The sequence below is a fragment of the Spermophilus citellus genome (genome assembly GCF_964194105.1).
Source record: "Spermophilus citellus genome assembly, chromosome: 7".
NCBI lineage: Eukaryota > Metazoa > Chordata > Mammalia > Rodentia > Sciuridae > Spermophilus > Spermophilus citellus.
This window is the reverse complement of record NC_138188.1, coordinates 44,534,514-44,560,881: the sequence shown is the minus strand read 5'-3', so window position 1 is coordinate 44,560,881 and position 26,368 is coordinate 44,534,514.

Genomic DNA, 26,368 nt, shown 5'->3' with positions numbered 1-26,368 from the left:
TGGAGAATAATAATTGAATAGTTGTAGTGGAATTTTCCAGCATGGAATCATGATTCTAAAGTATCTGGAAATGCTGTAAAATATAATATAAAAAATAACAGAGCTATTTTCAGGACTTGAGGTGGTTACTTTTAAAGCTACCTCTTGCTGAAGCCTGATGTGAGCTTTATAAACAGTGAGTCTTTAAATCTCCTAATATTTCTCAATTCCCTAAAGATTTTCTTTTAATTCAGATAGAGATAATTAAAATTCTCTCCAAAAGTAACATTACATTTCTGGCAGGCATTTCTCTGATACTAAAAATACAGTTTTTTTGGAATGAATTAATATTAAAAGATATGATATTTGAAACCTGCCAATTCCTAATATAAGTAAGGCTATAAAAGTAATTTCCTTACTCACACAGTAGGTTAGACTTAATCCCCTTCAGGGGAAATAGATTTTAAAGGTAGATGTCTGAGACAATTGTACTGCCCTTTTTAAAACTCCTGTAGTCTTTTGTTGGCTGAAAATATTTCTAAGTAGGCCAAATCATTAGGTCTTTTTCAACAACTTCATCATTGAAGTATGTGTGAGAGGGAAGAATGAATGAAGAGTCTCAGGGATGCCCCAGGAGGGATGAGGGAGGTCTTGCGTTTGCTCTGTGGGGTCTCCTTTTTCTGTGGGGTCTCCTGGTCCCTACACACCACCATGGGAAGACAGCTATGGAGGACTGACAGCAGAGAGACATAGACCCTGTAAGGTGAGAGCTAACTGAAAAAAATAAAATTGATCTGTGTGAGCACAGTGAACAGAGGGCCCTGGAGCGCCATGAACTGTATCTGCTGCACAATTTCTGTAAGGTCTCCTCTTCTTCCCTTCATACTGCCCGTGAAAAAGGAGACACTCTTATCTTGGAAAGTCATACATTCCTTCCAAGTTCCTTTATGCCACCTGTGAGAGAAATGTATTCAACAATAAGCTCTCTTCGATGATTGTTTCACCAACTTACAATATCTTATTTAATCTGAGAGTCCACAAATGAAGTTAAATACTACAAAAAGCCTGAAATCTGAGGTCTCAGTTCAGTCTTGCTACAGAGCTTTCCCCATTACCACAGTTTCGGCACAGCCAAGAGCCTCTTCTTTAATAAATAAAACCTCTAACCTCTGGCGGTGGTATGTGACCAGCAAGATTTTGCCAGCAGACTGTGGGAACTCCCTCATATCAAAGCCTGATGCTATGCTAATTTTTTTTCCCAAATAGAATGGAGACAAAACAACTATAAATCAAGCTGTTCTTTGTGAATCTAATTCAAGATCCCCTTGTGTGGTGAGAAAACAGGGATGTTTAGGTCTAATGGAGGTTATAATAGTAACTCCATCAGATGTATATAGCAGGAATTGTTGGATCAATTCTAAGTGGGGAAAAAAAGTACTAAAACATTGCTTTGCAAATTTACAAAACTAAATAAACTGATCCAAATCAAAATGAATGAACAAATACTCCAGTAGAAATGATTTAATTATACTACATTAAAATATTGTTACTTTACAAATCTAGTTATGCTTGTTCATAAATAAATATTGAGATAAATGTATCATGCAAGGAAATATAAAAAGGTCCACAAGTTCAGAGAGTCTTCAAAGCAGAAAATGCAAAATAATTCTTTTCTCTATCCCTTAAAAACTCTCTGTTCTTACCAGCCTTTAAGAGAATTGAACTTGAGTAAGAGCTGCATTAGAGTTCTTTTCCAGGAGTCCGTTCCTGTGGTCTCCCTGGGTCCAGCTGCTGATGACTCACAGAGGAAGTGGTGGAGATTAGGGTGTATGGGGGAAAAATCAGAACAGCACAGAAATAAAGCAAATCAACCAACCATTACCTTTTGTGCCAAACGGAACAAGGGCTTAACGACTGTGGTTCAGAATGGTCGTCTTATTCCCCTCATTTATGCTGTTCCCTTAGAAGGACCACCAGGAAACCTGAGAAGCTCTGCAGAACACACACCGGAATCCGTGGCACATCTCAATTAATATTCCCTCTTGGCTCAACTAGAACAATGAAGAACATCAAGCAGTTTAATCTCCGGCAATAATTCCCTTTGTTAGGTTGAGAGGTTTTCCTCTTGAATTAGGTTGTAAGATTGGATTTTCCAGATTCGTTAGTTATTCCATGTATTGTAAAGCAGAGAGTCCAGGTTTTATCAACACATGCATACCTCTATGTGGGACATAATGAAGTCTGGGGGTCAGTTGGGGCTTTGCAGTTTCCTATAATTTTTACTTTCTCTGAAATAAAAGCAGTCTTTTATTAGCAAACAGTTTTAACTAAATTGCACAGTTGTTAAAACTCTTCTTTCAATTTTCCTTAAAGGGCTGGAAATGTAAATGGGCCCTTTACATCACCCCATAGAATTAAATTTGATCAGGAAGATTTTAAAAGGCTGTGCCTTGCAGTTTCTCAGTTTACTTGCTGATGAACTGAAATATCTCAGGGAATTTAAAAAACTTCATGTTCTCAAATGTTTATGAATAGATATATATGTATACTATATATATTTTCACACACATTTATGAGATATTACTGTCTATGGAGCAATAGGAGTAAATTTTGGAGGGGATTAAGTATTATTGTCTCATCTTTTATGTTTAATCACAATGCCCTACAAACACTGGCTATTGTAGAGAGAAACTTAAATCTTTTATGATTAGTTAAAAACAAAGAGATAAACATAAGATTGAAATCATTAGTTTATTCTGAATGTATGCCAACTATAATTTTGAAAATATTGAGAATACCAATTATGAAACTGGTATTCTTTTTAATCAGGTCCAGAAAGGGAGGTGTCTGTGAAATTATCGTCAAATAATACAAATACTGGAAACTTTCAATTCAGTTTTTGGTGGGTGTTATTTCTCTATTCTGAAATTAATTTTGGTGATGGTCACATAATTCTGCAATCATATTAAGAACTTCTGGATTGTATACTTCAACTGGGTGAAGTATATGCTATCTGAATTGTATTTTAATAAAGCTTTTAGAACTGTAATGGTGTTTTCCTTATAACATCATTTCAAAATGAACCCTCTAAGACATTTTGTGGAAATTATCCCCAAAACATGTTTTCTTGTTTTTAAATAATCTAATAGGAAAAGTTACATTCTGTTGAGGCCTGCAGATAAAATACAGACATTTTAAATATGTATATTGTTTTGTAGAAAAAAATGATATTTTATTAACAGAAATAAGTGTAAAATATATTTTGTTTTGCTAAGTCTGAAAAACCTTTAATAGTAAAAATTTTAAATGGTGTTTTATCAAACTAACTAAAATTAAGACATTATTTTACCAAATCCACAAAATGTTTATATTTAACATGGCTATTAAAATGACTTGTATTTGTATATGAATCTGTTTAAGAGGGGCCCTCCAAGAGGCCATGATTTTTTACCATCTTGTCAACATGATTTGTCAATTAATCTCACTCAGGCTACTTCTAAGTAATTATAAATCCAGAAAAGATTAGGCTCATCAAGGAGACACAAATGTTTCTCGTCATTTCCTTGGGAAGTAAATGCCATTTGAGAAATTCTCTAGAACTAGAAATCCAGCTCATTCTAATCTTTAGCAATGTCTAATTTGGTTAACTGTCTGGAAATTCTTGCAGTAGGACATTGTTCACTGACTTTAAAAATCAAGCAGCCAGATTCCCAGTGCCTGTCTTAGAACTTCCAGTGACACCAAATAGAGTGTGTCCTCGGACCTAAGGCTGTACAAGTGGATTCACCTGGGAAACCACTCATGGGAATGTTCAAAGGGACAGTTACAGAAGCCGTTCAGTCACCAGGACACTCCATGTTGACCAAGTGCTTTTCCACCTTGGCCTACTCTGGATCCCAAGAGACCTCACCAAGCTTTCTTAGACTCTTTGCTGCTGCTTGCAGAAAACCACCAGTTCCTCATTTGAGGGAGAGAGGACTAGATTGGGCCAGTTTGTCAGCTGTATATCAGCTGTGGCCAGTGAGCAATAGGTTTTCCAAGAATGAGGTTGAGAGTGGGGAGCATGGGCATGGCTGATCATGAACGATGCATGAGAAATTCTGGAATGACAGAAATGTTTATTCAAGAGTGCTTAGTGCTCACCTATCCTGGGCCAGGCATTGATTTGGGCAACTACAGATTTAAAAAATGACAGGCTCTGTATACAATTAAGAGAAAATTATTTTCTGTGTTGACTACTGAACATAAATCACAAATATTTGAAAATTTTTGACCCACAAATATATCAACTCCATATAGTTCAATTATACAGGTGTTCATCCATATATCACAAGAAAGATATAGCCAGAAGCGATTACTTACTCATTATAATTTATACCAAAAATGTTGAGTTCATACCAAAAGATTATTATCAGGTTTTTGCTGATATGTAATTTCAATTATGTATTCTATTGACCTTCTTTCTTTCATGTTTCCTTCAAATGATTTTGGGTAGATATCACACTGGGGGAAATTTTACACTGTGGCCCTTTGGCCCTTTGAAGGCAAAACTCCTCACCTGTTTTCTCTCCCGTGCTTATGTTATGTGTGGTTACAATAAGAAGATGACCATAGTATGATTTCATAAGTGATATGGTTTATTGTCATATAAAAAAAAAGTATTTTTCTTAGGTTCACAGTGCTTAAAAATGTAAAAAGGGAGAAAAACCTCAGAGAACAGTCAATGGACAAGTTTCATTAAACCACTAAGTGAGTTTCAAAAATATCAGTCTAGTTGCTCAATTAGGATGGAAGCAGGCCTTAAGTTAAAGTTCATACTTTTATACAAGTGGATCTTAAGAGATGTGCATTGACAGGTAAGGTCCCCCAGGCTGAAGTGCAGTACCAGCATCAGTGAGCAAGGAGGGCAAGAAAGCTGACAGTGAGGTGCCACCGGCCAAGCTTTCTAAGTGTCTGTCCAACTTGTGAGCTGCCTGTGTTTTAAAGTCCAGAAGTTGAGGTCTGTAACTCACATATATATGGTGTCTGATCAGCTGTGATGTCGCATCCATGAGGGAATGGGGTTAATTCCAAGCTTTCACAAAGATGAGTCTGATGTCACACTCTTGTGTAGGAAAATACACTTTGCATTCTCATCACAGTTAAACATGTATCAAGGATGCAGCAAAATATTTTCTGTACTAAACATGTGCAGACTTTTTGTCATTGTCCCCAAAATGGTATAGTAAAAACCGACTTGCATAGCACTCTATTGGATGAGGTATTATAATTAATCTAGAGATGATTTAAAGTATATAAGAAAAGATGCTTAAGTTACATGCAAATACTACATCATTTTATATAAAGGACTTGACCATCTGTGGAGTTGATATCTGTGGTGGGTATTGGAACAGATTTCCTATAGATGCCAACAGATCACTTCATATTCCATTGGTGTGAACATACATTCATTCTGCAAAGCTATGCATACTCCAAAAGTGATGATGAAGTGAGTAAAGAATAAACAAAAATTTTTTAAATCTTTTATTTATTTATTAGTGATATAAATCTTTTTCCTGTCACTAGATATTTGACAGAAGTGATGGAACTTGCTATTATTCACTATTTAGGGTATAAACTTTGAAATATATATTTATTTAAAGCTCTTCTTTTAAATTAACTTATTTTGCTACCTGCTTAATAACTGTCATGACTGAAACAGATCCTTTTCAAAACCAACTAGTTCCAAATAGGAGGAGTCTCTCTTATTAAATCAGGATGCTAATTTTTCAATCTCATCTCCAATTATGCAAAGATTTTTGTTAAAATTCACTTGTATTTGCATGATGAGTGTGTTCATTTTCTTTGCAGGAATTTTAGAAAGTCACTTGTTAATTTGGTGAAGGCTAGTTTAATTAAAACTAAATAACAGTCCACAAATGCACTTAACTTTCACTGTTTGGAAATACATTGAAAGCAAATGAATGCCTGATGGTGACTCCTTCACTAACTCCATGCTGTGGACATCTCCTTTTGCCTTAGGACACAGCCTACCTTGCATGGAATGGAACATATGTCCTCTACGTGGACTCTTTGACTTAGGATGGCACAGACATGGAACAGAAGTCAAGTATAATATACTTATTATTTTAAGATGAAATGTTTAAAAAAAAAACGTAAAATTTGAACATCATGTTTTTATACCTAAAAGAACTGCTTAGTGGATCTGGGTAGATGCACACAGTTCAGAGATCCTGGGTTGCCATCCCTGATGATGTCAAACTCACAGAACCTACTCGACCAAAGAAAAAAAGTTATGTTCTTCCTCTATAAAAAAAAGAAGTTTTTGTCAAATAATTAGCTCTCTTCATTCTAGTGAGTTTATGTAGGTTAAGAAAAAATTCAGTCAATTCTAATGTGTGTCCATTTACTCTTCCAATAAAAGAATGCAAAAATATACCCTGGCATAAGGAATGCTCCTTGCCCTGTGGACTGTTAAATTCTCAAATTCCACTTGCTCATAACTTGTAAAGAGAGGATTTTAACTGCCCAATTGATTCCAAATGGAAGTGTTTCTTAAAAACTAACAAGTCTCAAATCTGCATCATTTCCGCACATTTTATTAAGAAAGAAATATTATTTTTTTAAAAAAATCAACATATTATATGGCATATACTGTATACTGCTGCTGTAATCATCATTTGCATATTTATGAATTTGTAAATGCTAAAGTGAGATAAATGATAACTTTCCCTTGGTCTTTTACTTAAAAGTCAAATATTTCAACTCCCAACACATTCATCTGCACATCATCTTTACAAAAAGGGGGGAAAAAGCAACGACTCCAACACATTAAATATTTAATTCCTCTAAGTTATCTTCAATTGCTGCCGTGCTCACTCATGACAATTTCTAATTAATTTTAAATGCCATTTAATAGCCATTGTCCCAACAAGTGCAGATGAATTAGGAGACGCAGTGCTTTTATTATACAGAGTTGTCCCTGTAAACTCTCAAATTAAATTTACACTACAGTCAAAACTCATTTGATATTTGCATTTTCTACTTTGTAGAGGAGATGGTCTCAAAGGCAGTAGAGGCTAAAGATGTGTTGGATAACTCTATAAGTACAGTCTCAAGACTCTTGTCATCTTAGCTGTCTAAATTACTTCAACAGGACTCCAGGGAATTTAAAGGGGAGAGATGACATGACAAACAATTATATTCTAACACTCTATTTATAACAATGCCCTTTCAGATTATTGTTCCCCTAGACTGACACATCACTGTAATCCCAGGGATGAATCAAGGGACGTAGAGTTAGATCACGCACAGCTTGTAGGCAAAGGAAAAAAAAATACGAATGAAGAGCTGACATTCAGGAAATATAGAGTGACTCAAGGATAAATTCAGCTGGGATGAGCTTAATTTATCAATGTCAATAACAACGGTGAACACATCGCAAGAATACATGCATATTAATTGAAAATAATTCAGATTAAATCACTGCTGTTTGACATTTTGAGATAGGCACTTTATCTTTTCAAGAAAAAGAGCACTATAAAATCTTTAATCTGAAAACACATCTTAATTGCATGTTATCACCTCCTAATTGCTTCTATATTATATTAAACATTTTGCTAATTACTAGCCTGATCATGGTGTAAATAGCTGGAGGCAAGAGCTTCCATCCGCTGAAGACTTCGGGCACAGGAGGGCCAGGAGGAAGTTGAGCACTCAGTGCAGGCATGAACCTGGGGCCATCAACCTTTAATTCAGATCTCTGGTGAGACAAAGGCAATGGTAAAGATGAAAGTTTTTTTAATGTATCTGTCAATTTCTAATACTGTTCTTGGAAAAAGATGGTCTTCTTTCTGATTTTACAGATGGGCCTTTTCAGAAGTGACATATGAGTTCCTGACTTTATAATAAAAATGGGCTCAGCAAAAAAAAAAAAAAATTACATCTATTTTTTAACCTTGATCTTTGAGATTCTATCAGGATAAGGGTTTACCCAATAACAATTCCTTATATGGAATCTTTGGTCAATGTGTGTGTAAATTTCTTCTTAGCCTATTAAAAAATTTTACGTCTTCCTTCACTCAATGAATAATTTAGAATGAGTAAGATAAGTTTTAAGTAAAAGAAATCCTGCCTTGAGTAAAATATTAACCAAAATAGGGACTAACTTTTCCATATTACCAAAAAAAAAAAAAAAAAAAAAGTGTGTGCAAGCAAAAAGATTATAATCAGCCTTGGTGGTGATAAAATTTAAAAAATTACTAAAGCAATGAAATGGTGTTTTTCTAAAAATTCCTTTTAGTTTTAGATAGATTCAATACGTTTATTTAGTTCTTTTTTTTTTTTTTAATGTAGTGCTAGGGATCAAACCCAGTGGCTCATACATGCTAGGCAAGTGCTCTACCACTGAGTCACAAACCCAGCTCAGAAATAGTGTTTTTTGACAAAGGCTTTCTCTTCTAATTCTTTCTTCTCCTTGTCTTCCTTTTTTCTTAAATAAAAATGCCTAAGACTTTGCAGACTTTAAAAAATTTGATTCCACAATATTTTTCAAGAGAAACATTTGGCAAGACACAATAAAATGTTCAAAATGTTCCAAATTCTTTACTATACCAATTCTATTCCCAGATTTTTTTCTTATGGAGTACATAACATAAGAATATTTTGGAAAGTTTTATGATTTTTTAAGTCATACTTTGAATTTATTTTCTTTTTTAATTTGGTGACACTCTACATCTGTTCTGTTGGCTTTCATATTGATTTTTTTAATTAACAAAAGATATCATAGCATCATTAATTAGATTAGGCATAAAATGATACAACAGAAAAATTATACTCATTATGATAGTCATCTGTGCTGTTTATCAATATTGCACTTTTCCTTTTTCCAGGAACATTGTCTCTCACTCCCCCTTGAAATTACTTATGGTCATTTGATTTTTAAAGCAACCATTATGGATTGAATTACATCCTCCAAAATTCTTATGTTAAAGTCCTAGCCTCCAATGTGGCAATATTTGGAGTTTGGGCCTTTAAAGAGGTAATTATAGTTAAATGAAATCTGTTAAGATGGATGTGCCAAAAGGAGGAGAAAGATGCGCTGGGGTGAAGCTCAGTGGTGAAGCTCTTACTTAGCTTGGATGAGGCCCTACAAAAAACGCTAAAGGGAAAGAGACACCAAAGATCTGCCTGCCTGTCCCACTCCCTCACTCATACACAGAGGAAATGGCACAGACTGAGAACCAGAGCAACAAGATAGACATTCACAAGTCCAGGAAAGAGTCCTCTCCAGAAATCTAGGCTGATGGCACTTTGACCTTGGACTTCTGGACTCAAGAACTGTAGAAAAATGAGCTTCTGTCACGATGGGTCATGCTGCCTGAGGGAGAGAAAAAAATATCCTTTTTGTTCATTTTAAGCCTCTGGTATTTGGGGATTTTTGTTACCATAGCACAACTGAGCCTAGCCTCATTAATACAGAGCTGTTTTTGCTGATCTGTGTTGGCTTATCTATTTCAAAGAATATTTGGTGTATTATAAACAAAAATATGTAATATAAGAAAGGAAACAATTTTATTATAAGTAAGGAATTATTAGGAACAAAACAGACTGTTTCTCTAATATGGTATAATAAATAAAACAAATGACCTCATTATCAGAAAAATTTTTTGAGCTAATTTAAGTCATTCCTTGTTTCTCTTCTATAATGGTTTACTCCTTTTCTCTCTCTCTCTGTGTGTGTGTGTGTGTGTGTGGCATGTGCGCGATGTGATGCAAACTCTACTATCCATACAAATTTTGCTATGACTACATGATTCTTTTTCCACTATTATTAATATAACTGACATCATTAGTGGCTTGTAAAGATTCTTAAAGTCATACTTTGAATTTATTTTCTTTTTTAATTTGGTGGCACTCTACATCTGGTGTGTTGGCTTCCACGCTGATTTTTTTTTTAATTAACAAAAGATATTTTCAATAAAAAGAAGAAAGTAGTGAAAGAAGAAACAAAACATTATAATGGAATTGACCTCTCCTTGTTTTTCATTAAGTGATCTTTGTATAATCTTTTACAGGTATTTCATTATTTTAATAGGTAATATGCATTTATATATAAATATAAATTATACATTATGAATGTAAATGTGTTTATAAGTGTGTTATAAATATATTATAAATATGTTATAAATATAACATACATATATTTATTTTAAATATTTGTATCAATGGCCTCTTCTGTTGGCTTTTCTTAAGTTTCCCAGAGAGAAAAAATATACCTAACCAAAAATTTCAATTTAAAAAAAAATCAATTTCTTGTCTTTGTATTTGGCTACGTGCATCACCATAACTCGCTGGTCCTAAGGAGTGATTTCCTATGATTTTTTATCACAGGTTGCTTCGGTTTGGATACGAGAAGTCGACTGAGAGCGACTGTGTGAATTCTGGAATGTTCAGGGATGACATGGTTAGATTTCGAGAGCTGTGACCTCATCAGTGGATTGATCCTTTTCATGGATTAATGACTTGAACACAGGAACTGGGTGGTGAGTGTAGGCAAGCATGATGTGACAGGAGGAACTGCATCTCTTCAGGTGTGCCCTTGGGAATTACATCTTGTCTTCCTGCTCCTTACCTCTTTTCCTCCTTCCTGGCTACCATGCACCAAGCAACTTTCCTATGACGCGGCCTTCTGCTCTGATATTCTTGCCCAAACCAAAGGAGTCAGCTGACCACGGACTGACTCTCTGAGACTGTGAGCCAAAATAAACTTTGTTTCCTTTAAATTGATTTTGTCAGATATTTTGGTGATAGTGACAAAAAGCTGACAAACACACATGTAAATTTTATCATCTATTTAAACCTATACTCAAATATTTATTTTACAGCACCATTCTGGGATAATTTTTCACAGTTACATCTGTCATAATTCCTCCTGTCCCTTCTTCCTTTTTCCTTTTCTCCCTTTCTTTAAAAAAAGAAAAATAAAACTATACTCACTAACATACTCTGAAACCCTCTGCTAAGTTTTGATTGCATGTATTTATGAAACAAATAATTGTTCATAAATATTCTGGATTCCTATTTCTGTTTGCTCTCAGTTCTTCTTCAGATGCGTCTCAACTAAGAATGGAAATTCGTTAGGCATTTAAACACTGCGGAGAACTGCAGTTGGGTGGAAGTGAACTGATCTTTCCTCTTTCCTATGACACTCACCACAGGAGGTGGAGCTTGCAGAAGGTTCTGTTTTACAAGTTCATTTCATATTCCCAGTACCACAGCACACATAATATTTGCTTGAATAAGTTATCTCATCCATATTCAAATCTAATATCACAATAGTTACTAGTTCCTGAGAGAAATAAGACTAAGGAGTAAAATATGGACCATTAGCTGTGTTCCAAATACATAAACACAAGTACATATGTATATACATATATTTGTGCAGTAATTTTAATAATATAAATTACACTAAGCACTTTGGCTAGCAGAGGCTATGCCCTTCTGAACACAGGCGTTCTCCTCAGAGGACACTGATGAGTTCATTTCTCCTAATGAAGCTTTCATTTAAGGAGAAGTTACTCCTCTTTGCTTCCTTCCCACTCCCTTTCCTGAGAGCTAAAGCCATCGTCTGCTTTTTAAAAAGGAGAGTGATTTTGGTTAAATCAAAGAGAAATTCTGAATCTATTCAATCTGGCCTGAAAGAACAATACATGGAGACATAGTCAACGCAATAAAATGAAGTAATTGTTGAACAATGATAGAATTACTCCTATAGAATCATAAAATTTTAAGGTGGAAAAGGCCTGAGTGGTCATCTGGATCTTTCCATTATACACACAATGAAGATAAGACAATGAAAACCCAAGTGACTTGTAGAGATGGCTAATTAGAAGTATTTCGGTCTGAATAAATGACTTAGTCACCGATTATTTTACTTGCTCAATATTATCCAGAGGGAGCTGGGCCAGTGTTTTTTCTTCTCTAATTACACATTTATAAAGAAGTCATCTCAGTAGCATGTAAATAGTAAGATTCAGAAATGGAGTCAGGGAAGAGGACATTGACCACATACAAAAAAAAAAAAAAAAAAAAAAAAACCAAGAAGTTAGCAAGGATTCAGAGGGTTAGGCTCCAGAGATTGGAAGTCATGAGAGGTTACCTTTGTTTTGAGGTAAAGAATTTTTAAGAACCTAAATCAGTTTTGTAAACCTCTATGAGTTATTCTCAAGTTTGGGACTTTTTCTTTTACTTCAAGGTATGTACATAAAATCAGCATGCTAAATGGGGTGGGTTTGTTTAAAACCCACAGTGAAATTTTCTCAATTTTAAAGCCAGGTCACTAATGTTTTCCTCGAGCTTCATCATTTCTCTTTCCTCATAAATTGGAATTTACTCTTTCTGAAACACTACTTTCATGATGTCACTCTCCTTCTTGTAGAAGTCACTAGCTCCCCGTGACACACAAAAGAACCAAAATTTTCCCAGGCCACACCAGCCTAGGGAAAAAAATGAGATCACATTAACATTCATCAGGAGTCCAGTGCCCAGCCCCCTCACGGGCATTGAAGATGACGTGACCTACACCTGTCGCAGAGCACCACCCCCCAACCCAAGCGCTTCCAGGAGTTCCCAGAGGGAGTTTCACACTTGCTCCAAACCAAAATAAGCTCTCTCCTCCCAGTCGTGGATGCCCCTCTCGGATTGGCAGCTCTCCTGATCTACCACTGCTGTTGCCAGAGGGCAGGGCACGGCAAGCTCCACTTCTTCTGGGCACCACGAGGAGCAGATGCTGTGGTTGCCAGCCACGATCCCATGAGCACTTCCCACTCTTTGATGGACGTGCAGTCGCTACAGTGCAGGCGGATGTCACTGATGTGCAGGTGCTACCCTCCCTCTATTGGTCACTGCCTTTCCTGGAAGCTACCACTGACGCCCTATGGCTGCCACCAGCCCAAGGCAGGGCAGGGGTGTGCAGTAAGGATGGCACAGGATGTACCCTCGTGTGGTCTATCAGGAAAGCTGCCTTTCCCACAGCAGGTATGCAAGCTTGCCTTTCATTTTTTAGTACATTTTTTTATATTTTAACACAGGGAAGGGTAGAGAGAGGGAGGAAGAAGTTTTGTTTTATATTAGTGAAAGCCTTGTCTCCCATGATACTTAACCAATGAGTTCTGTGAGAGCTGCTCCCACAGAGCACCCTCCCCTGGGACATCTCCATGTTGCCTGTTAACGAAGGCTCTGGTGACCGGAGGCACAGGACAACTGAGTTCTCTGAGAAGCTTTTCCATATCCATGACAACATTGATGGTCTGAGTCTGAATCTTACCTAAGGAACTCCATTCGGAATCTCACCTCACCCTATGTAAAGCCCACTTATTTGACTGGCATCTGCCAATTTTCCTAATGCCACCTATTAGCCAACTACTCCACTAAATTACTTTATGACCCCTGTTCCCTTCCCAGATAATCCTAATCATGGATGTCCATTTGTGAGCTGTCCCCAAAGCAATTTCTTTTTTTTTTTTTCATAAAATTTGCCAACTTTACCTTCTAATGTCATATATACAGAGTTGGCATTAACAGACCCTCAAAATCTCCCTGTAGCATCCCATCTCATTTTATCTTAGAAAATTATTCACCACACTTCTACCCCACCCTTTAGGTAAACGTAATGATACAAAACGAATTTTTGGAGGCACCCGAGCTTATTAATCTCATGGACTAACCTAGCCTATTCTTCAACACCTGTACTGAAGCTGCACACTGAGGCCCTAAGGGATCCTGCTGACTGAGTTTGCGTGGGTTACCATGAACAAAACGAGATAATGGAGGAATTAAACTGTAGGGATCTGTGGAGGCTCGAAGTCCAAGATCAAAACATCCTCAGGGTTGGTTTCTTCCTAGGCTCCCTCCTTGGCTCATAGATGCCCATTTTCTGTATCCACATGTTCTCCCCCGTGTCTTTGTCCTAATCTCCTCTTTTTATAAGGACACCAGTCATTTGGGGTTGAGGCCTACTGATGTGACCTCATGTTTAACTTTACCTCTGTAAAGATCCTGTCTTCAAATACATGGGCGCATTCTGAGCCACTGGAGGTTAGGACTTCAACATCTGTATTCACAGGGAACATAATTCGGCCCATAAGCCTGGCTTTCCTTCTTGTCCTGACTGCTTAGATATTATGTCCTCCCCTGGAGCACTTCTCCCTCCTCCCTACACTCCAGCCAAGTAAAGAGATCCCAAGTGTCATTTGCAACTGGGCTTATTTAGACCACTGGTGTTCACCTCTGGAGCAAACCCTGTTCCTGGGCCCAGTTCCATCTGCCTAGCTCACACTCACTGGGAAAGGGTTTTCATGAGAAGGACACCCTGCCTCCTTTATCCAACCACTCCATCAAGTTTTCCTCCTGTAAGGAAAGGGACTGAGGAAACTGTCAATCTTTGTCATTCCCCCATTGGTCCAAACTGACTAGTCGCGTTCATTGCTCAGGAAGGGAGGCTGGAGCAGGGTTTCCTCACATGCAAACATAGTTAAGACACTTTTTTGCCATAATTAAAAACAAAAACAAGTTATGATTCTAATTTACAGGATTCTGAGGAATTGTTTGTTCTATTATAACGGATTTTCCAAGTATACATTGTACATTAACTCTTTTGGAACTGTTTATTTACCTAGAAAGCACTGCTCATTCTGAATTTTTACTTGTAACTACCAATTTATTAAGTCTCAAGTGTTCTGTTTGAAGTATTTTCAATAAACTCTAGTCTTTGTTCTAGCACTTCCAATAATAACTATTAACTGCACACTTCAATCATACAATGTAACCATTATAATATCATTATTTTACTTTTGAATTTTAACTGCTTATATTCTATAATGGCGTCTTGCAATACTTTTCAGTACTGACCCAGTTTGTGGTTTAAAGAATTAAGCCATGAATGTAAATATTTCATAAATTAGATTTATTTCACAATCTAGCTATATTTTATTGTTTACACAATTTTCTTAAAGTGAGAGGAAATGCTTCTTTGAAGCATTAACTAAAATGCACACTCATTGATAATTTCTTGACAAGTGATATTCTGAAAATATATTCTAGAATAATGGAATGATTTAAAGTCAACTGTTTAGTAACAATTAGGTAATTAATACGCTTTTGATAATCACTATGACCCAGTCATTATGGCAAGGGCTAGGATATACAAATTATTTGTCCTGGAGACTCTATTTTCAAAATAAGAGATCAAGATCAATCATGGTACATCCAAAGTAGAGAATGAAAGTTACATTTATGAAAACTAACTTTAAAAGTAGGATTTAAGAATCGGTTATATTAAAAAACACTATAAAATCTTGTAATACTGACAATATAAAGATTTTGTAACAAGTTTTAGCATGACTTGCTGATGAGGAGTGCCGGTCCCAGGAGGCTGGTCTGACCGATTACTCCTAGAGAGTACAAAATGACACAGTGTCTCCAGAAGCATCCTCCTGCTCCCGGCCTTGAGCTCTTCCCACAGGCTCTGATAAGTCTCCACCACCCTTTCCCCCTTAATCTGCATCCATATTATTGCCAATTTTGCAAGTAGGAAACTTTATTCTGGTCAATAGAGGGACCCGAGTCCTTCTTAGAACTTTCTGGATACAGCTTTCAGTTAGCAGAACTTCTGATATTTTGCCTTATCTCTTATTGATAGTATAGCTATAATCAGCTTTTGCAAAAGATGTTGTGGGCTCCTGGGCCTGCTTTCTGGGCTCCCTTTCTCTAAGGACTGAAACCAATATAGAAAAATAAATGCTAATCCTTATAATACTAGGAAGCAAGAATAAATGAAACAGGATAAAATTATGCCCTAAATCTTCTCTTCTCCCTCAGAGAATTATAAAGCAAAATCATTAATACAAACAAACACGATGGAAGGTTCTAGAGGTATCTAGGCTATGCAAAAACAAGAAAATAAAGAAAAAAATGGTAGAAGAAAGCAAAATAATAATAATGATAATAATAAGTAATAATAGTAAAGCATGTTCCTGCATGTGCTAGAAAGAATAAAGACATTGCTTGATAAACTGATGAGATTCTTGGAAATGTTAAGATATTTGAATAGTTCACAAGTGGCATATACAGTTAAAATCTGAGGATATTTCCCTGATAGAATTTTCCCGATTTCTTAAAATAGTGTTCAACAAATAACTATGAAGGTAATAAAAGTTCAAAGATGTAGTTTTGAGTATCTGCACCAAAAGAAACTTAAAATTGTTAATCATAAGCCAGTGCATTCTAAACATCGCTAATGTTTGGGAATTGCAGACTGCTTATTCAGATTTCAACACTCTGCCTTTGAAATCTTGCTGCATTTGAGAGAAGATCTTCCAAGGCAGTTTCTGTGTTGACTCTCATTCTCCTAAGAAAAGGATCTTTAGCACAATAATTCCGAACAGGCAAATAATCCAATTATTACTAGAAAAAGCAACGCTGCTACAACTGACAGGACAATTTTATCTCCTATCCATTGTTGGAAAGTGTCAAAAGTTCTGAGACAAGGAACAACATTCTGTTCATCATTATATGCAAGCCGGAAATAATAGTCATTCATACAACATGACTGTTACTATATCAGGCGCCAGGTTCCCTTGGATAGGCTTTTTAGAAACTATTAGAAATTTGTAAATATTATCTAGTTTCACAGTGGGATAAAATGGATGCTTAAGAAGGTATCTGAAGTGGCCAATGATACACTGAGAAAGGTGTTGAGTCTGAAGTTCTATGGTTAATAATTATACCATTTCTGATAGGCATCCTACAGCTCCTGCTAGCCTGCTAGGATATTTTCAGGAATAGGATGTTCCTATTGCACAAAACACCAGATGTGAAGGCCATGATGGAGTTTAGGTTTTTCCTTCTCCTACTAATTTTATAGCTTATTTTCTGTTATTTCCAGCAGCCATGTCTATTAACAGACCTCTGGAGTTAAATGGACAAATCTTACAGAAAAGAGCTTCTATACTTGTAGAAAGGTGATGCCATTTTTACAAAATCATCATTAATATTTTTTAATCATTTGAAAGAACTATTCTTATCATAGGGAATATTTACTGAGTGATTTTTAGGTTCCAAACAGCAGGCTAAATAGTGTATATGCATTATTTTATTTAGTCTATAAAACATCCCTAGATACTAGGTTTTACCTTTTTAAATTTTGTTTTAAAGTTTTAAAACATTTTTACCACCTCAAAAGAATATTCTATACCCTTAAAGTAATTAATCCTTAACTTCTCCCCCTCTGTCTTTAGAAAGCACTAATCTTTTTATCTCTATGAATTTGCCTATACTGAATATTTTATAAAAAATTAATAGTACAATATTTGCTTTTTTTTTTTTGCTTCTGTGTTGAGCTTCTTTCACTTAGCCTAGCATTTTGCAAATTCAATCAAGTTGTAGCATGTAAACGTAATTCATGCCTTTTATGGGTAGGTAATATTCCATTTCATGTAGGTTTATTTACATCCGTCCTTTATTGGTATTTGAGCCAAAGTACATGTCTATATTATTATGAATAGTGCTATTATAAACATTTGATGCAAAAGTCTTTTTGAAATCTAGGTTGTTTGTCTTTTAGGCATTGAGTTGTAACCCTTCATTATTTATTCTACATATGAAATCCTTGCCAGATACACAATTTACAAATGTTTTATCCCATCCTGTAGGTTTTCTTTTTACTTACTTGATAATCTCCATTGATGCTTGAAAGTTTTTTTTTTTTTTTTTTTTTTTTTTTTTAGTTTTCATAAAGACCAATTTTTTTTTCTTGTACTTGTACTTTCGGTGTAAAAACTAAGCATCTGTTGTCAAATCTCAGGTCATGAAGATCTCTTCTTATATTTTCCTCTCAGAGTTTATAGATTTAAGTTTTCCATTTATGTTGTTACTACATTTTGAGTTAATTTTTGTAGATGGGGTGAGGAAGAGATCGAGCTGCGTCCCTGGAGGCTGAGAAGGTGACTCCCGTGCAGAGCACTTGTCTAGCATGCAAGAGGCCCTGGATTCATCCCCAGCCCTGAAAACAAACAAAAACAAAATCAAAACAAAATGAAACAAAAACTTTCATTCTTTGGTGTTTGCTTACCCTGCCTTTTTTTTTTTTATCAGTTGTCTTAATATCTTTATTTTTTATTTTTTTTTAATTATTTTATTGTTGGTTGTTCAAGCACCGCTAAGCTTTTCAAATAGAATGGTCTTGACACTCTAGTTAAGCTGGTCACAGATTTTGCCACTATGTCTGGACTGTCAGTTCTGTCCCTTGACCTAGGAGCTTACCTTCATGCCAGTACCACAATATGTTCATTACTGTAGATTTGTAGTACGTTTTGAGATTGAAAAGTATGATTCCTTCAGCTTCCTTTTCCTTTTTCAAAATTATCTGGCATTTGAGGGTCCTTAGTAATTCCTTGTTTCAAGAATTGATTTTTCAATTTCTGCAAAAACCAAAAAAAGACCATTGGAATTTTGACAATTTTAATTCATGAATGTGTAAGGATACTTTATTTAATTAGATCTTCCTCAGTTTCTTTAAGCTTTTTTGGTAGCTTTTGGTGTACTAAGGCACTTTATTAATCCTTGTGCATGGTACTATAAATGAACTTTTCTTAACTTTATTTCTGGGTTAGTCATTGCAGATAAAGAGAAACTCACATGATTTGTAGACTGATCATCTATCCCGACACTTGGCTAAATTCATTTACTAGATCTGAGTGCAGTATCCTCCCATATCAGCAGTTTCACTTACCTACAGTTAATTGTGTATATTGAAAATATTAAACAGAAGTTTCCAGAAATGAATAATTAATACATTCTAAATTCCTATTTATTTAAAGTATATTTTTATAATTTTTTGTTTGTTTGGGTATTGGGAATTGAGCCCAGAGTCACTCTGCTACAAAGCCATACCTCCAGCCCTTTTCTTTTTTTTTTTTTTTAATTTTGAGACAGGGTCTTCCTAAGTTACTTAGGGCCTCACTAAGTTGTTGAGGCTGTATAATTTTAATTAGGAGTTGTTAATCTCTTACTGTGCTTACTTATACATTAAAGTTTATTGTGAGTATTTATTTAAAGAAGAAAATCATCTCCATAGGGCTTGATACTGTCTGTGGTGTTGGCCTCCATAGGGTGGTGGAGAGGGGTCTTGGAATACATTCCCTTACATATAAGGGGAGACTGCTGCAGTATTTTTGTGGATTCTTTGGAATTCTTTGCACTTCTATGTATAGAAACACATCATCTGCAAGTAGAGACAGTTTCTTGCTTTCTCATTTGGAAGGCATTCTTTTCTATTTTTTCTCTATGTGCTCTGGCTAGGTATTTCATCAGTGTTGAATAGCAAGTGGCAGAAGCAGGCAACCTTGTCCTGTTTTGGTCTGGGCTGAGATGTTGTGCCTTTCAACACTAAGTATGATATTAGCTCTGGGTTTTTTACATATGGCACTTTTACTCTAGTAAATCCCTCTTACATGCCTCGTGTTGCTGACTTCTTTTATCATGAGTGTGGATTGGAATGTTTCAAATGTTTTCTCTGCATCCATTGAGATGATCATTTTTCCTTGCTCTAATTATACGGCGTATTATATTAATTTACTTTTTCATGTTGAAATATCTTTGCTTTCCTGGGATAAGTCCATTTGACACGGAGTATAGTCTTTTTAATGTATCGTTGAATTTGTTACGCTATTGTTTTGTTGAGGAAACAAATATTTGCCTCAATCTCCGTAAGAAATTTTGTCTGTACTTTTCTAGTGGTGTCTTTGTCTTTGGTATCAGGGTGATGTGTTTAAATCATTGTTAAAAGTCTTCTGTACAGTGTTCTGGTCTTGGGCTTTTTTTTGTTGGCAGTTTTTTTTTTTTTTTTTTTTTTTGTCCTGGGAATTGAACCCAGGGCCTTGTGCATGTGAAACAAGCACTCTACCAACTGAACTATATCCCCAGCCCTGTCAGGAGGTTTTTGAATACTGCTTCAAAATTCTTTGCTTATTATACATCCATTGAAATTTTTCATATCTTCTTAAGTCAGTTTGGTAATTTGGGTGTTTCTAGAAATTTGTCCATTTTATCCTTATGGTGAAATTTGCTGGTTTACAATGAATATCTACTACAGTTTGGATCTGGAATGCATTATTGGAAGGTGACACTATTGGGAGGTGGTGGACCATTTAGGAAGTGGAGAGTAGCAGAAAGAAATTAGATCAATGGGGACAAGCCCTTAAGGGGATATTGGGATGCTGGTCTATTTCTGTTTCTCTTTGCTTCCTGGCTAAAATGAGGTGAGGAGACCTCCTTTGTCACATGCTCCCTTCATCAGATACTGTCCTACCACAGGCCCAAAGCAATGAGGTCCAGAGACCATGTACTGAAACCTCTGAAACCATGAGCCAAAATAAACCTTTCCTTTCATTAAGTTGACTTTCTCAATTGTTTTGTCACAATAACAGAAAGATGACTAACACAGCATCTTTTTAATAGATTGGTAGTAGAGTTCTCACTTTTTTGACTTTAGCTATTTGCGTCTTCTCCCCCTCCTTTGGCCCCTTATATTAGCTAAAGACTTGTCAGTTTTATTAAATTTTCAAGGAATCAACTTCTGGTTTTGTTGATTCTTTCAATTAAACAATCATCTCTGGGGGGTTGGTGATTATATTATGCCTCTCCTCAGAAAGATAAGAAAAACTCAGAAGTTACTTTTTTCTTAAATTTTATTTTACGTTGCTTTATTTTATTTATTTATGGTTTTATTTGTTTGTTTGTTTGCTTATTACAATTCTGGGAGTCAAAGCCAGGGCTTTGGGTATGCGAGATCCACAGCATATTGCTGTATCACTAAGTAACATCCCCAGACACAGCATTCACTTTTAAACAACTGTTGCATAAATTAATTTAACATTTGGAGAATATCAATTTTGCAGCTGTAGAGACTGAATCAATTACTTCAATAACTGATCTAACATCTTTGTTAGTGTTTGTAAGTAGTGATTTTCTTCTTCTATTTAAGTACCCTTCAGCCTCTTTACAACTGTCAATAGGTTGGAAGACAGTTAAAAATGTTAATGAAGCTGAAATATTATAATGAGTTGTACATTGTTATTAAGAAAGAACTTGGAGTCTGATGGTGTCAGGGAGATATTATGAGAACTGATGATTTTGCCAGTACTCTTTGGTATTTCAGCCAAAATAATATTGCAACCTTGGATTCCACTCCTTTGCCAGAGGTAGACAGAACTATTTTAAATATGTAGAATGCTTACAAAATGCACACACACACACACACACACACACACTCACACTCAAAAAGTTGAAAGAGGACATAAACAAGAAACCACACCAGCTGGTTAAGAAACTTGAAACTACACTGATACAGATTCCTTTGTTTCCTTTCAATAATGATTTTATTTTGCTGCCTTAGATCTGTGGTTGTTGAACGTCTTCCAGCTGTCAATCTGAAATGGAGATAGACAATCCGGTAAACTCACTTCCAAATTACTCTAAATGAAAATCAAATTAGAACCAAAACTTTTGGAAGCTGAGAGAAAAATATGATAAAATTAAAATCTTTTATCTTCGTACTGGAGATTGAACCCAGGGCCTTGTGCTTATGAGGCAAGCGCTCTACCAGCTGAGCTATATCCCCAGCCCCCAAATACTCTGTTTTCATTTTCATAGAACTTTATTTTCCTGATTTGATTTCCACTGGGGTCAATGTGTTCAAATTCTGAAATGACATGCATTTCTATGATACTTTACACACAGAATCTGTGATCCAAAATGCAACTTTGTAAGATGTCAGAATTGTAAGTGCTCTTAAAAGAATCCCATCTTTTGTTTTTTTGGAAAAAAAATGTGATGACTTTAAGGTTTGTTTATTCTTTGTTCCATTCCTACAAAATTGTAGATGTTAAACACCTGTAATTTAAGTTTACCAAAGTGTAGTAAGTATAGTCCTTCAAAAGACTCACAAGTAAAGCAGAGAAATCTATTCTTTTTATCCTGTCATGTTTTTATGTGATTTATTTTTTTGCTTCTCCCAACACATTAGTATTTCCAAATAATGACAAATTAAGACCAAACAAAAAGATAAATAGTATATTTAATAGAGAGACTTCACAAACATTCGAGGGAGGAATTTTTTAAAAAGAGGTGAAGTGATGCTTTGTTGTCCAGGTTGGCCCTGACCTCCTGGGCTCAAATTAGAGCAATCCTCCTGCTTCAGCCTCCCAAGTAACAGAGACTACAGGTGCACAGCACCAGGCCCACACCTAGGAAAGAAATTTTAGGGTTGGACAGAGCCTTACAAGTTAGTAAATCAAATTTATTTATTTTATCCATGATAAAACTGAAATATTTAAGATTAGTAGTGAGTCAAAGTCAGGTAAATTGTTGATGGCATAGTCAGAGAAAGAAGTGAATTTCAAGTCTCCCAAGCCAGGGAAATTTCTGCTATCTTTAGCTGATATTAATACTAATTTCATGTCTTATTCAGTTCAGAAGATCTCTAATAATTCATCTCTTGTCTTCTTTTATCTATAGATTATTTCAACGATGATGTATGATCCACTAAAAGGGCCATTTTCAACATTCACAGAGTTTAAATATGTACTTTTAATTTAAGGCAAGTTAATTCTCTTTACGGTCATTCATTTTTTTGAAATGCATTTGCTTATTGAACTTTAATAATAGTATAAATTATATTTATCACTTATTTTCTACCTACGTCCAAAGAGGTTATAAGAAATGTGATGTCGATCCCCAAGATGGCTGCGAATAGAGTGCATCACACCCCGTGTACTGAGCCACTGCGCGGGTGAATAACGAGTTAGAACGACAAAAAACTATCTTGTTAGGAACTTACAGCAAAATGGGGGTGCACCAAAACCTAGAGGAAGGATTTCCAGCACCGAGGTCCGGTAATTGAGTCTCATACACGAGCCAACTGTGTGACCGGAGATCCGGGCTGACTGATCCGCGCGGCCTGCCCCGCGGCTACAGACGGCGGGGAGCCGCCGAGAAGCCAACAGCAAGCAGGGAGATTGCTGCAGATTCTGTGGAATCCTGCCGCCTGAGCACTCACGGAGCCCTGGGCTGAGTTCGGGATTTCAGACGGGGAAGGAAGCGGGACAGTTCTATCCCCCACAACGGAAACTCCATCAAGGAAACCAGCGGCCACCATCTTGGAGAGCTGAAGTAACCACTGCCACTCTCCGACAGATTGCAATAATAAAACAGGTGCATGTTACTCAGCTCATCTCCCATACAGCGGGGAATTCGCATAAAATCTCTCCTAGGCTCTCCGGGGGAGGGATTATCAGAGCAAGCCTGCATAAAGACGCGGGGAAAACTAGAGACACCCTACCTTCAACTCCCCCTCCCATCAGTGGGGAAAACGAAACCTGTATTGCCAGCGTGGGGGGAGGGGCAAGCAGAAAAAATCAAAACAATATAGAGTGCCGGGGAGTTCTCAATAGCTACCCTCCATGCCCAACAAACGGCAGGCCCAGAGTACAGTTTGAACTGCCGAGAGGCATCACTCGGGAAATCTGGTCTAGCAGGAGAAACCAGGACTAGCAGGAGAAACCAGGGGACTAGAGGCCAGGCCCTCGTGACTGGGTGGCTGGAGAAGGCATGCCTGCCGGCGAAACTCCACCCGCTGTCCGCGCAACTGGGCGGCTGGAGTCCGCCCCCCGCCGGCGACCAACCGCGCGACTGGGCAGCTAGAGATTGCCCGCCCACCAGCAACAGCCGGCCCATTGCCTCTGCGACTGGGTGGCTGGAGACCGCAAGCCTACCAGCGACAGCCGGCCCATTGCCCCTGCGACTGAGCAGCTGGAAACCGCACGCCGGTTGGTGACCAATCGCTCGCCAGCTGCCCGCGCAACTGGGCAGCTGGGGACCGCCCGCTCGCCTGCGACAGCCGGCTCATTACCCTGCTACTGGGCGGCTGAAGACCGCACTCCCACCGGCGACCGATCATCCGCCCGCTGCCTGCGCGACTGGGCAGCTGGAAACTGCCCGCCTGCTGGCAACCTACCCTGCGACTGGGCGGCTAGAGATCACCCGCCTGCCAGTGACAGCCCACCTGCTGTCCACGCGACTGGGAGGCTGGAGACCGCCCGCCAGCCGGTGACCGATTGCCTGCCGGCTGCCCGCGCGACTGGGCGGTCTCCAGCCTCCGGCGTACAGGAGCTGAAACCAACCAGAGTCAGTCCAGTCCCACCCGTCCATTCGGACACCCCAGTAAGGAGCCTGGGGCCCGCCATAGCAAAGAGGTGACGTCACTGGAGCTCGGCCGTCGGAATTCCTTCCCAGCGGAATCCACTTTAGCAAGCATAGTCTACCAACACAAAGGAGAGACAACAGAGATATAAAAAACCAAAACAAATTTATAGAAGAGAGCAGAAACACAGCAATCAAATAGAGCTGGAAAGTAGCATGAACATCATGAAAAAACAAGGGAAAAAAGGAGTAGAAACAATGCAGGACAACTTAAATCTACAGGAAGACATAGAAGCATCAGAAACAGGGATAGGGAGAGAACTCAAGGCATACCTAACTCAGATGGAAAGGAATATTAGAGAAGACATGAGACAGCAAATCCAAGCAATAAAATTATATTTTGAAAATGAATTAAACAAACAAATTCAAATGGCAAAGAACGAGCTTTACCAGGAGATAGAGATCTTAAAAAAAAATCAAACAGTAATCCTAGAAATGCAAGAAACTATAAACTAAATTAAAAACTCAAACGAGAATATTACAAATAGACTAGATCAAGTGGAAGTCAGAACATCAGATAATGAAGACAAAGTTTATCAACTTGAAAAGAATATAGTCAACACAGAAAAGATGCTTAAACCCCAGGAGCAATCTATTCAAGAGATATGAGATGTCATAAAAAAAACAAATTTGAGAGTCATCGGGATAGAAGAAGGCATAGAGAATCAAACCAAAGGAATGGACAACCTATTAAATGAAATAATTCTAGAAAACTTCCCAGAGATGAAAGATGGAATGGATTGCCAAATCCTGGAAGCCTACAGGACCCCAAACATTCAAAACCGTAATAGACCAACTCCAAGACATATAATTATGAAGATAGCCAACGTACAGAACAAGGAGAGAATATTAAAAGCTACGAGAGAAAAGAGGCAGATTACATTCAGGGGTAAACCAATTAGGTTAATGACTGATTTTTCATCACAGACTTTGAAAGCGAGAAGATCCTGGAACAATGTATTTCAAACGCTGAAAAATAAAGGATTCCAACCAAGAATACTGTATCCAGCAAAATTAAGCTTCAGATTTGACAATGAAATTAAAATCTTTCACGATAAACAAAAGCTAAAAAAATTTGCAGCCAGAAAACCAGCACTGCAAAGCATTTTGAGCAAAATACTACAAGAAGAGGAATTGAAAAATAGTGCCCAAAACTAACAGCAGGAGGTATCTCAGTAAAGGGGGAGGAAAATAACCAAAAAGTAAAAACTAGCCAAACTAAAATAAATAAATAAATAAACATGACTGGAAGTACAAATCATATTTCAATTGTAACCTTAAATGTTAATGGCCTAAACTCACCAAACAAGAGACATAGGCTAGTAACCTGGATCAAAAAAAACAAATCCAACAATATGCTGCCTTCAGGAGACTCATATGATAGGAAAAGACATACACAGGCTGAAGGTAAAAGGTTGGGAAAAATCATATCACTCACATGGCCCTCGGAAGCAAGCAGGAGTGGACATACTCATATCGAATAAAATCAACTTCAAACTTAAGTTAATCAAAAGGGATGAAGAAGGACACTATATACTGTTAAAAGGAACCATCCACCAACAAGACATAACAATTATCAATTTGTATGCACCAAACAATGGAGCTGCAACATTCATAAAACAAACTCTCCTCAAGTTTAAGAGTCAAATAGACTACAACACAATAATTATGGGTGACTTCAACACACCGCTCTCACCATTAGACACATCCTCTAGACAAAAGCTGAATAAAGAAACTATTGAACACAATAGCACAATCAATAACCTAGACTTAACTGACCTATATAGAATATATCAACCATCATCAAATGGATATACTTTTTTCTCAGCAGCACATGGATCCTACTCAAAGATAGACCATATATTATGCCACAGGGCAACTCTTAGTAAATACAAAGGCGTGGAGATAATACCATGCACCATATCTGATCATAATGGAATGAAACTGGAAATCAATGATAAAAGAAGGAAGGAAAAATCCTACATCACATGGAAAATGAACAATATTTTACTGAATGATCAATGGGTTACAGAAGACATAAAGGAGGAGATAAAAAAAATTCATAGAGACA